The sequence below is a fragment of the Pelophylax lessonae genome (genome assembly GCF_965119305.1).
Source record: "Pelophylax lessonae genome assembly, chromosome: 8".
Lineage (NCBI taxonomy): Eukaryota > Metazoa > Chordata > Amphibia > Anura > Ranidae > Pelophylax > Pelophylax lessonae.
This window is the reverse complement of record NC_138775.1, coordinates 144,459,564-144,472,469: the sequence shown is the minus strand read 5'-3', so window position 1 is coordinate 144,472,469 and position 12,906 is coordinate 144,459,564. Positions and strand designations below refer to the sequence as shown.

The window sequence follows — 12,906 nt, the reverse complement described above, 5'->3', positions numbered from 1 at the left end:
TACCCAGAATTTGTTCTGAAAGGGTCCTCTTTCCCTTCACGCTCTCCTGCGGGATTGGGGTTACAGACCCAGTGGGGTGTTTTTTTTTTTTTTTTTTTTTCCCCTTCTCTCTCTCTCTGTCAGCCAGGGAAAATTCTGGATGTGTCGTGGCTATTGAATACATTATTGATTAAATATGGTATAATAATATAAATGTCTACTAAAATTAATTTATTATCTTGGAATATCAGGGGAATCAAAGATCCTACTAAGAGGCGGCTGTGTTTGAAGTTTTGTCCCAGTTCAATCTGTCGATAGTATGTTTGACGGAGACCCATTTGACTAAGGATACCAGATCTATTTTGAAACGCAAGCTATTTTTAACTCAATATAATTCAGTGCACTCTGCATATGCCAAGGGTACAAGCATATTTATATCTTCCAAATTACAATTTCCCTTCAGACATGCATCTATAGATCCACTGGGGAGATATGTGTTATTGGTATGTGAGGTTTTTTTCTACACAATGTATTGTAGGATCGATATATATTCCTCCTCCATATAGAGGTGAGGTGCTACGAATAGTAGGTGCTCTAATAGCAGTATATTCAGATTATCCCCTGTTATTGACTGGTGACTTTAATAATGTTAGCAACCCTAGCATGGACAGGCATTCGGGTATTACACGAACGGAAACCCCATTTTATAGACATTACAGAGAGTTGGGATTGCATGATATTTGTAGTCTACTTATTCCAAGGGCTCATGCATATTCATGTTGCTCTAGTACTTTTCAAACGTTATCCAGGATAAAGATGATTTTGGGTACAGATATGACATTACTATGGGTCTCGGAAGTTCAATATTTGACTAGGGGGCTTTCGGATCATTCTCCTGTTTAATTACTCTTGATAAGATCAAACCGTATATTGCGCCCATTTGGAGGGTTCAGGCCTCTTGGTTGGGGGTTATAAATGAGGAAGATATAACTAATACTGCCTCTATAGACTTTTTTCAGCATAATGCTGGGTCTGCCTCCCCGCATATTGTGTGGGATACAACGAAAGCTTTCCTTTAGAGGAGTGTTACTTAAATCCATCAGTAAACATAAAAAATCTGCCCGGGAAAGGGAAAATACTTTGATAGAGGAAGTCCAAAAAAAAGAAGAAGCCTTATATATTAACCCCACCTCTTCTAGTAGGTCGGCTTGGAATGATAATCAGCAACTCTGCAGGTGGGCTATCCTGGATAGAGCTAATCGTTCAGGATTTCTTAATAAATGTAGGAGTTTGGAGGAAGGTGAGAAAACTGGTCGCATTTTTGCAGTGATTGCAAATGTTCAAGCCCAGTCAAATTTTATTACAGCTATTAATACAGCAGCGGGAGTTTGTTCTCATAATCAACAGGATATTATAGAGACCTTTCAGATATTTTATAGCGACCTTTATAGGTGGACTATCATATGGAAAGGCTCCAAAATTTTCTGGGAACAATGAGGCTACCTTCTGTTTCAGAGGCGACAAGATGTGAGCTAAATGATCCTTTGACTCTGGTTGAGTTACAATTGGCAGTTGCGGACTCTCCAGGGGGTAAGACACCTGGTTTGGATGGCTTACCAGTGGAAATTTATAAACAATATGGAATTTTATTGCTTCCGGAGCTTCTGAAAGTTTTCAATCAGGCTCTGGACTCAATGGAACTCCCAGCGTCAATGAGGGACTCATGCATCCTAGTGATTCCTAAGCCAGGAAAAGATGCATTGCTACCAGAGTCCTACCGTCCAATTTCATTATTGAATACAGACGTTAAAATTCTGGCCAAGGTATTAGCAACTAGACTTCGTAAAATGATACAAGATTTGATACATCCAGATCAGACTGGCTTTATCCCTACGAGACCCACGGCAATAAATCTCAGGAGGCTCTTCTTGAATATGCAGTTACCTGCTGATAATGTGGGAGGAAGGGCCGTTTTGTCAAAATGACTGTATTTGGTCTCCAAGGGTCTGAAAGCCCGTTTTTAGTCAAAAAGGCTTTTGATAGCGTTGAGTGGCTGTATCTATGGGAGGTTATGGATAGGTTTGGACTAGGATATAATTTTATACGCTGGGTCAAACTATTATATGCTACCCCGAGAGCGTGTGTACAAGTTAACGGTTCAGTCTCTAAATATTTTCCACTCTAGAGGGACGTGTCAGGGATGTCCCCTATCTCCCTTATTGTTTCCGCTGGCCATCGAACCATTAGCGGAGGCAATTAGGCAATCAAATGACATTCATGTTTTTTAATGGGGGCATAGATATGAAAAAATCTCACTTTATGCGGATGACGCGCTCTTATTTTTGGGAAATACAGAGGGATCGCTGTTGTCTCTTATGTACCTTATTCAGACCTTCGGCTCCTATTCCGGGTTTATCATCAATTGGGAAAAGTTGGTTCTTTTTCCTTTAGACATTCATGATTTATCATTGCCATCAGAAACTCAGTGTATTTGGATAGAACATAGTTTTAAGTATCTCGGGATATGGATTTATCCCCAGTTAAAAGATTATCTGAAATATAATCTATCCCCTCTTCTCCATAGACTTAAGGCTAAAAGTAAAGTATGGTCTAGACTACCGTTATCCGTTGTTGGCCATGCTAACTTAATTAAAATCTTTTGAACTCCTCAATTGCTTTATATATTTCATAATTCACCTATCTGGATTCCCAACTTATTGTTTAAACAAATAGAATCCTTGTTCCGAGGGTTGATTTGGAGGGGGGGGGGGGTATATCCAAAATAGGATTAGCTGTCCTTCAAAGACCAAGGGAGGCAAGAGGCTTGGCAGGCCCTCATCCGAAAATGTATTTTATTGCCTCCCAATTTACAGCATTTTGCAGGTTGGGAGTAAATAAATTTGAGATCCTATACAAGCTCTATTAATGGATGAGAATATTCGGTATCATCTTATGGCACAGCTGGAGGCTGGGCTGTTTACTAGAAACAGAACACTCTAATACTTATGCAAAAAATTTGAAATGCAATGAAAGCTATGATGCGTTATGATGGGATTTCAGTTTATACACCTATCTGGGGAATAACAACTATGCTGAACTTGATAAATTTAAAAGGTTTTGATAAATGGCATCTGGGGGGGCTCCAGTTTGTTTCACAGATGTATACAGATGGTACCTTTTTAAAGTTATTTGAAAATTTGCAGGAGATTTAGCAGATCCCTCGTCAGAATTTTTTTTTAGTATTAACCGGTACGGCTCGCACTTCAAACTCAAACTTCAAACTTGAAAATGAAGAAATTACTCTGAGACCCGTGGTAATAATGTCACTTCTTGAGCGGATTGATAGGAAAAAAGGCCTTCTCTCTTCTTTATATGATAAACTACAACATAGGACACAAGACATTAAGATGGAGCAGGGTGGGAGGGGGTTTTGAGGGATATTTCCGACGAGGAATGGCAAAATATTTTACGAAAAATACTGGCAGTTTCTTTAGTACCTACACAGCAATTGACACAGATGTTTATAATATATAGAACATATCATACACCTATTAAGCTGTTTTGATGGGGCAGATGGGAATCTCCGGACTGCTCAAGATGCTGAGAAACATCGGCTGATCTTCTACGTATGTTGTGGAGATGTCCCAAGCTATTTAGTTATTGGAGTGACCTGGTGAACATAATAGAGTACTCAGAATTCAGATTTTGTTGATCCTAAAATATGAGTGGTTTTCCAGATGACACATTATCGCCTATGGTTGAAACATTACTAAATAGGTTATTATTTATTGCACGAAAAAGTATAGCAGCGAAATGGTTATCCCCTATCCCGCCCTCTTTGGAGGATTGGAGATTTCAAGTAAATGACGCTCTGCAGAGAGAACAACAAATATACAAGAATGGAAAAAAATCGACAAATATTTTATAAAATATGGGAGCCCTGGTTAGTGTACCCTGATATGATCCCTATTTTCTTTATTTACAGTCAGATGGGGTTAATAGGGATCCTTGTGTATTGCCATGAAGGATAAATTGATCATTGGTAATGGAAGGTAAAGACAATGTTATTATTGATGGTATGACCAAAATGATTGATAAAGAGAGAGGAATAGAGAAATCTTTATATAATTTTCCCCCTTTTTTTTTTTTTCCTTACCCTTATTTTCTCTATCGCTCATTGACAGACGTAGTCTTCTTGATTCTCAAGAGCTGGGTTATGTTGTCTCCGCAGGAGTAGGACTAGGCAGAATGACAAAACGTTCTGGCTCCACCCTAGGGGGCAGTCCCTGAGGGTATATCCTCCCTCTCTCTGCTACAGGGAATCAGTTTTTTTTTCTGTCTAGTCAGGAGTAAGGACCTAAGTTCCTTGCTGGGATCTTTTGGTCCTGGCAAGACTTTTTTTCTTTAAGAAAAAGACATTTTTTAGGTAGTTTTCTCCAGTGTTTTTTTCCTGTGAGATCTTCAAGCAAAGATGCCGGACTGGGCGACACTTGTGGTCACCCCAGCCGGCCTACGAGCGCGTGCAGACCAGGCATTGCGCTTGGTCGGCCGCGACATATTCAAGTAAGTATGCGGGGCCGGGCGACGGGCTGGATGTGAGATCCAGTGGTCACCCCGGTTTCTGCCTAAAAGCGCGTGCAGACCAGTGCGCTGAGTCGGCCGCGACGGAGTCCCAGTAAAGGGACTGACTTTGCGAGTTAAAAGCTCGCTTGGACGCCAGGACCAGAGAGTCGAGGCGTCCACAAACCCCCACCTCGGTGGAGAGGGTATTATGAAGAGAGGGTGCCTGTCGGTTCGGTATGGTGAGTAAAACGTTCCCTTTTTTTCCTCATTTATGAGGCAGTATATATTATGGGCCCCTCCATATATGGTCAGTATATATCTGACACTTACAAGTCCCCCTTGTAATACAGCATGTGTTTGTGGGAAGTGGACTTGGTTCAAGAGCTAACACTCTACCCAGCAGACTGTAACATTACAGCAAACATAGGAGGTATAATCCTACCTTATGTGCAGTGTATCTCTGTAGATCCATATGTCACCTCTCAGCAGAGTGCAGGTGGATGTGCTGGGAAAACGATATCGGCGGTCCGCCGCCATTTTGCCGTAGACCGAATGCATGTATGTCCTCAGGTCACGCCAGCCGCCATGTTTTTGGAGTCTTATGTCTCTTCTATGGGGGCGGCCATGTTTTGTGAGCCCAGCTTCCTCGTGGAGGGCTGGGAACGCCGGAAGGCGTACACAGGGGGCGGAGCCACGCCTTCTGCCCGGGAAAAAGCAAACAGCTCCTTCCAGTCTGTGTAAGACAGACGCTGGCTGCAGTTTGTTGGAAACTGCACTGCATCAGTTGGTGAGCCTTGGGGGTCCCTCTCTCTCTCTCTGGGATCGAGAAGCAGGTACTCTGAGGGGCGCTATTGCGCTAGGGGGAGACACACAAAAAAAAAAAAAAAAAAAAGTTTTTTTGTTTATTGCTGGGTCCTGTATTAACATGGACCCTGCCACTCATGTATCTCCTCCGGATCCCCTCGAGGGGTCTGCGGGATCCTCCAGCACCCCATTGACAATTGAATCTTTGTCAGCCATTATGGAAACTTTTGTGTCCCGGGTGGAAGTGGCTTGTCAGGGACAGGGCGCAAGAAAGCGACCCCCGCCTAACCCCTTATTATCTGAAACTTCGGATTCAGACTCTGAGCCTATTTCTGCAGTTGCAGGTACTTCTTCTGGTATTGGTGTCTCGGGTCCTGTCTCTTCAGACAGTGAGGAGGATGTTTCGGCATCTGCCATAGCCCGAGAGGAAGCGTTGGTAAACGCACTCATTGTATCTGTTCAAGAGACTTTAAGGTACAGGGTATTCCATCAGAAATAGCTGAAACTGAGATCCCTTTTGGGACTAAAAAGCGCATCAAAGTGGCAAAGGTTTTTCCATTGCCCAAATGTTTTGGCAATCCAATCGATGAAGAATGGCGTCTGCCAAAACGCACTTTTAATATTTCCAAACGCATTGACAGGCGTTATCCGTTTGAGGAAACCCTTATTAAGAAATGGACAGAACCACCTGTGGTGGATTCACCAATTGCTAGATTGAATAAAGCCACGGTTATTCCTTTAGAAGACGCTCCGTCTTTTAAAGATCCAGTGGATCGCAAGATAGAAGCTATGTCTCGCACCATGTTTTCCTTGATTGGATCAGCTTTCAGGCCAATAATTGCTATTGGTCTGGTTTCGCAGGCTGTAACTGAATGGACCAAGTGGTTACGCCGGGACTTAGAAGAAGTCCCTCAGGCGGTATCAGATTTGTTGGAACAAATGATACAGGGGTTACAGTTTGTATGTGATGCGGCGTTAGACGCCACTCCATTAATGGCGCGAGCATCAGTCTCAGCAGTGGTTCTCAGGCGTACACTGTGGCTAAAAGGTTGGATAGCCGACCAAGGTTCCAAAAAAGCATTGGCTAATATCCCCTTTTCAGGAGAACGTCTATTTGGAGCCAACTTAGATGAGATCATTAAGGATCTCACCGGTGGAAAAAGCACCTTTTTACCGCAAAATTTTAAAGGTAGAGGAACTCGTCAAAGACGAGGGCCTTCTTTTTCTGCTCACAAGAGGTTTTTTCGTCCAGCGGGTGAAAAAACTAAGTCCTCCAAGGTTCCTACAGGAGGCGTCAGGGGTCGTTGGTCGGGCAAGCAAAAGCCCGCCCCCTCCAGACCTGAAGATAAACCATCCAAAGCCTGAAGGTGCGCCCCCACCCATAACTGGGGTGGGGGGACGTCTTCGCCGGTTCCCGGATCCATGGCTTTCCAGAATCCCGGACAAATGGTTTTGCGAAGTCATAAAGTCAGGGTACAAGATCGAGTTTCGATCTCTCCCACCGGCGCGATTCTTCCCTTCCAATATCCGACTATCTCCGGATCGTCTAGAAGATCTGCGGAGAGCAGTCACAGATCTACTACAACAAGGAGTGGTAGTCCACGTTCCTTGGACAGAACGGTTTCAAGGGTTTTATTCAAACCTGTTTACAATACCCAGGAAAGAGGGCAAAGTGCGTCCAATTCTGGACTTAAGAGCGCTCAATTCTTTCGTCAACATAAGAAGATTCAGAATGGAGTCCATTCGCACGGTAGCAGCCTTCCTGCATCCAGGGGATGTCCTAGCGTCCATAGACATCAAGGACGCCTATCTTCACATTCCCATTTTCGCAGGACATCAGCGTTTTCTACGCTTTTCCGTAGAGGAGAACCACTATCAGTTTGTGGCGTTACCTTTCGGTCTCGCCACGGCTCCGCGGGTCTTCACAAAGGTGTTGGCCCCTATGTTGGCACTTCTGCGCCAAAGAGGTATATCGATTCTAGGTTACCTAGACGATCTTCTGCTTCATGCAGAATCTCCTCAGACCTTGCTACAAAACATAGAAATTACTATGATTTCTTTACAGGAATTCGGGTGGCTGGTGAACCAGCAAAAGTCATTTCTGGTTCCCACCCAGAGGCTCGAATATCTGGGTCTAATTCTAGACACAGTCAGGACGAGAGTTTTCCTTCCGGTAGGGAAACTTCGAAAGATTCAATCAGCAGTCCAGTTGTTACTGTCCAACAGCTGGTCTTCCCTTCGGACGTGCATGAGGGTTCTGGGGTTGATGGTGGCTTCATTCGAAGCAGTCCCATTTGCCCAGTCCCATACCCGAATTCTTCAGCAAGAGATTCTTCTCAGATGGAATCGGAATCCGGAATCCCTGGACAATCAGATACGATTGAGCAAACAGACCAGAGAGTCTCTGGTTTGGTGGCTTCGGTCTCCGATGCTCAGCCAGGGAAAGTCATTTCTGCCAATATATTGGACGATAGTGACCACGGATGCCAGTCTATCCGGATGGGGAGGAATTCTCGGTCAATTATCTGTCCAGGGACTTTGGTCCCCGAAAGAATCCAGGTTACCGATAAATGTATTGGAACTGAGAGCGATCAGACTTTGTCTGATTCACTGGACCGAGCAGCTCCAGGGCAGCCCGGTTCGGATCCAGTCGGACAATGCCACGGCCGTGGCTTATGTCAATCATCAGGGGGGCACCAAGAGTGTCCGAGCGGCCAAAGAGGTGGCTTGCATTCTTCGCTGGGCGGAACGATTTGTTCCAGCAATCTCTGCGGTGTTCATTCCGGGGGTGGAGAATTGGCAGGCAGATTATCTCAGCCGTCAGACCCTGGATCAGGGGGAATGGTCCCTCCATCCAGACGTTTTCCACCAGTTGTGCCTACGGTGGGGCACCCCGGATGTGGATCTGTTGGCATCACGATTCAACAGGAAAGTTCAGAGATTCGTGGCTCGCTCCCGCGATCCTCTAGCAGAAACCGCAGACGCACTGATCGCCCCGTGGGGGCAATACCAGCTAATATATGCCTTCCCTCCTCTCGCGTTACTGCCAAGACTACTTCGCAGGGTAGAGGAGGAAGGAATCCCAGTAATCCTGGTAGCTCCGGACTGGCCTCGTCGAGCTTGGTACGCCGACATGGTCAGACTGGTGGCGGACGTCCCATGGAGACTTCCTCTCAGGGAGGATCTACTGTCTCAGGGACCGATCTTCCATCCTGCTTTACGATCGCTGGCTTTAACGGCCTGGCTATTGAGACCCAGGTGCTGAAGGACAAAGGTTTGTCAGCTTCAGTTATTCCTACTCTAGTTGAAGCAAGGAAAGCGACTTCCAGAAAGATTTATCATCGCACATGGAAGTCCTACATTGCATGGTGTGAACCTTTGGGGTTCCGTCCTCGGTCTTATTCGATTAGTCGAATATTGGCTTTTCTGCAACAAGGGGTTGAGCAGAAACTGGCCTTGAGTACTATCAAGGGTCAGGTCTCAGCATTAGCCATCTTCTTTCAGAAGCCTTTGGCTACTCATTCCTTGGTGCGGAATTTCATCCAGGGGGTGCGACATCTGGCTCCGCCAGTGCACGCGCCGTTACCCCCCTGGGATCTTAATTTAGTGTTGTCGGTTCTTCAGAAACCTCCCTTTGAAGATATTAGGGAGATTCCTCTACCCACGTTGTCCCAGAAGGTGGCCTTCTTGGTGGCTATTACTTCTGCACGCAGGGTGTCAGAACTGGCCGCATTATCTTGTCGTTCACCATATCTGGTGGTTCATAGAGATAAGGTGGTTCTTCGTCCGAATCCATCCTTCCTACCAAAAGTGGTTTCAGAATTTCATCTGAATGAAGAAATTGTATTACCTTCCCTGTGTCCTAAGCCCAGTCATCCTCGGGAATTTGCTTTGCACTCCTTGGATGTGGTCCGGGCGATCAGGGTATACTTGAAAACGACAGACTCGTTTCGCAAGACGGATTCACTTTTTGTGATCCCAGATGGACCCAAAAAGGGGTTGCCTGCATCTGCCGCGACCATCTCCAGATGGATCAGACAGACGGTAGTGCAGGCTTATTCTATTAAGGGTCGGGAGCCCCCGTTCCCTGTTAAGGCGCACTCCACTCGGGTACTTAGTGCGTCATGGGCCTTTCGCCATCAGGCGTCAGTGGTCCAGGTGTGCAAGGCGGCTACCTGGTCGTCGGTGCATACCTTCTCTAAACATTATAAAGTTGATGTAATGGCATCGTCTGATGCCTCATTTGGCCGCAAGGTTTTGCAGGCCGCAATTTGAGGAGACCAGTGGTCTACCTCGAGGGTTTTTTCCGTTGGAAAATTTTTTCTTTTAGTCTCATTCTTTGTTTATAATGAGCCTTTAAAACTTCTAGTTTGGCACCGGTTGGGCCTACTAGATTGGATTTGATTTTGTCAATCCCACCCCTCATTTGTGGCACTGCTTCTGGATGTCCCAGCTCTTGAGAATCAAGAAGACTACGTCTGTCAATGAGCGATAGAGAAAAATGGATTTTTGTAAGAACTTACCGTAAAATCCTTTTCTCTTAAGCTCATTGACAGACGTAGTACCCGCCCCTCTATCATTGAGTTGGGTTGGGTTAATTTCTCTGTACTGCTTTAAACAGAACTGATTCCCTGTAGCAGAGAGAGGGAGGATATACCCTCAGGGACTGCCCCCTAGGGTGGAGCCAGAACGTTTTGTCATTCTGCCTAGTCCTACTCCTGCGGAGACAACATAACCCAGCTCTTGAGAATCAAGAAGACTACGTCTGTCAATGAGCTTAAGAGAAAAGGATTTTACGGTAAGTTCTTACAAAAATCCATTTATTTTTCACAGCTGGGGTTCTGTGTGGGCCGGCTGCACATTTAATAGTGTGAAATACTTTCATTACATCGCCGCTCGGCCCTTCCGTGACCCCAAGCTGTCAGTGGGGGAGGAGAGGACAGCAGAGTAGGAGATTAGCTGAGCCCCGAGCGGCGATGTAAGGAATGGTATTTCACACTATTCTAAACAAAGACCCCGCGTTTCTGTGTACACTGCAGAGGGGAGGGGCTGAGATCCTCCTCTGACAGCTATGAGAGGAGAAAACCGCAGAGTGGGAGATTAGCAAGGAGAGCCCGGAGCAGCGATGTAATGAAGGTATTTCCCACTATTATATTACAAAAACACACACTGGACCTTATATAAAACATTTATAAAGTGGATTCTAGGTGTTTAGGTTTGACCTCATATTATATGGTTTTGGTAAGTCTAAAGGAAAAAGTCTTCAGAAAATCTTATAGTGTGTATGGCCCATAAGTGCTGGTTCACATTTCTGCGATCACAGAATCACGCACTGCTCTTAAAATTACATGCTATCTCTGTGCGGTGCAAATTCAGCCATACAGTTTGTATGGCTGAATTCGCACCGCAATCGCACCCAACAAGCACGGGACCCTTTTTTATGGTCCGCAGCAGAATCGGATCGCATGGTGGTTCACACTAGTGCGATCCAATTCTGTGCGAACTTTCAGATCGCACTGCGATATGCGATCTGATCTGGGGGTGTCGTTAACTTTTAATTGACACCCCCAGCGTATCGCATATGGCAGTGTGAACTGCCAGGGGTGCGAATGCGATGCAGGAACACCCTGTATATCCACAGCGTCCCCACATCACAGAAATGTGAACCGGGACTTAACTAGGTTCACACGGGATTCCTGGCAGGGAGAAAAGGGAAGACAGCACATTACAGCTAAAAGACCTACCCCACATGTTCAGTACCAGATTTGTGTCAAAAATTGTCTTTATTCTTCAAAACTTTAAATGTACAAAATATCGGCGGATACCAATACTTAGTGACCAAAATATCAGTATCGACCCTGAAAAACCATATGTCTATCCCTAATATAAAGTGGGTGAATCTAATGGACACAGACAGAAAAATAAAATGGGTTCTAATCTAAGCCTTCTCTACTCTTTCCTATCTTTTCCTACAATGCTAAAAAAAAAAACAAGCAAAGACTAAAAAAAAAAAAAAAAAAAAAAAAATGTTTGCCTCTACATACACTTAAAAAACATTACATTGCCTGTAAACTTATTACAGCTTGCTCCTGAAAGTGCCTCTTGGTTCATATTACTTTGTTCAGGCGTAAGGTCTGGATCATGCCTAATGAGCACCTAGCAAATAAGCTTAAAGAGGAAGTAAACCCTCCTCTACAACTTGTACCTATAGGCAAGCCTATGATAAGGCTTACCTATAGGTACTGTAAATATCTCCTAAACATGTACCGTTTAGGAGATATTTACCTTACATGTCGCCAGTGACGTCACTGGCGCATGCGCTCTGAAGGAACGGCCGATCGTGCCGTTCCTTCAGAGCCCCGTGCCGTGACTGTCGGCTCCCGCGCGCGTGCGCGGGAGTGACGTCACCGCGGCTCCGGCCAATCAGATGGCCGGATGCCGCGATCCCGGAAGACGGGCGACTAGACATGTCGCCCGTCATAGAGGTGAGTGAGCGGCACGGCGGGGGCTCGTTCTGAGGTAAGTATTGCATAATGAGCTAATATGCGATGCATACTAGCTCATTATGTCTTTCTTTTGCAGGGTGTAAAAAAAAAAAAAAAAAATTTATACGAGTTTACAACCTCTTTAATGTAGGTATGGGAAGCATGGGCACATTACGTTAATATTGAAATGTATGAGCTCACTTCCTAGACCCTGGTCAGGATTTCTAGTTTTGAGATAATGCAGGCTCTTCATCTGGGTTTCCCTCTCTTTATTCTTACTGTCTTTTGACTCTTCTAGGACCCAGGTTCTGGCGTTCCAACTGGGTCCCCCCTTTTACTGCCCTTTCTCTTTCCACTTCTTCCCTTCTGTATTTTTAAATTGTATGATATTACAGTTGGGGCTAGACCTTCTGTACGCATCAGGTCCCCAGGCTCAGATGTCCTCTTAGTCATTTGAAATATTTTAGTACTTAAATGATTATTCGTTTTTCCATTGCCTCTGTGTTTTAGTCTTTTGTTTCTTAGTTGAGGCTGACAGTGAATTTATGCTGTACTTTGGCCGGGGCTCCGACCTACGTGAGCACTCTGTACAGAATGACTTTTGTATTGTGACTTTCTTTAATAAAAAAGATTGAAAAAAAAAAAAAGAAATAGGTTTACCTAGAAAAATGGTGATGTGCTCAATACTTATTTTACCCGCTGTATTAATACACTGCGTATAAACTTTATAAGCCTTTGGATAATGCATATTCATGCTTGACTCCACATATGCCTACACTTTTGTAATTTTATTGCCCATCAACATTTTTTAACAAAAAATATTCTGAAAAAAAAAACTGTGCCAGATCTAGCAGTTAATTTGTTTATTTTTTTTTTTTTAATGGTGCAATTTTGTTTCCAGAAATTGTTAAAGATAAATGTATTCTTGTTGCCTGAATATATGTTTGTCACTCATCCCAGCTCTAATTCATTCATTTGTATTTAAAGATACATGGTAATAACAGTGAAGAAATTGATAAATAAAAATAGTTTGTGCAGAATCAAATTTTGTTTATTTTCTGCAATCACTTTCATT

The 12,906-nt window shown here is 44.4% G+C and overlaps 1 protein-coding gene across 1 annotated transcript in view; it reads left to right on the top strand.

Annotated features, from left to right (window-relative positions):
• Nucleotides 1-12,906, top strand: part of FIRRM (FIGNL1 interacting regulator of recombination and mitosis) — a gene marked incomplete at both ends in the record, with an annotated part of 580,029 nt that overhangs the window by 104,475 nt on the left and 462,648 nt on the right. The window lies entirely within an intron of this gene.